Raw genomic sequence first — 507 nt, 5'->3', positions numbered from 1 at the left:
TGCGTGCGACTGTGTGTCTGCTTGTCAGCGTATTCGTACATGTCAGCCTGTTCGTACGCGTGTGTGTATGGCATCCATCCTGCTAGGTGTAAACGTCCTAACATCCCATTACCTTTCAACGCATAAAAAAAAATCGCTAACCCAGCGCCAGCAACAGTCACAAAAGGTGTAAAAAAAAGAAACGGATCCGCATAATTAACGCCAAGTAATTAGAATCACGTGACCTTATCGCAGCCGAGGAAGGTCATTAAATCCTTATCAGTCACCGACCTTGCGATAATCCTCAGGACGTCTGGTCGCCCTGAGGTTATTAACACTTCATGATTCTTTTTCCTTCTAAGTGTACTTCTGTGTTTATAAGTAAACCACACATAAAGTGCAAATATATCATTAGAAGTAACAAGAAGAAAAGTGTTGCTGTAATTCGCATTGACTGATTTCCTGTTCGAAATAAAATGAAAATGAAAGTTAACGTGACATGCTAAGAGTAAAATAATCATATAAGGA

The sequence above is a fragment of the Penaeus monodon genome, chromosome 34 (assembly GCF_015228065.2).
Source record: "Penaeus monodon isolate SGIC_2016 chromosome 34, NSTDA_Pmon_1, whole genome shotgun sequence".
In the NCBI taxonomy this organism is placed as follows: Eukaryota; Metazoa; Arthropoda; class Malacostraca; order Decapoda; family Penaeidae; genus Penaeus; species Penaeus monodon.
The sequence above is the reverse complement of the archived record's forward strand: the minus strand, read 5'-3'. Positions refer to the sequence as shown.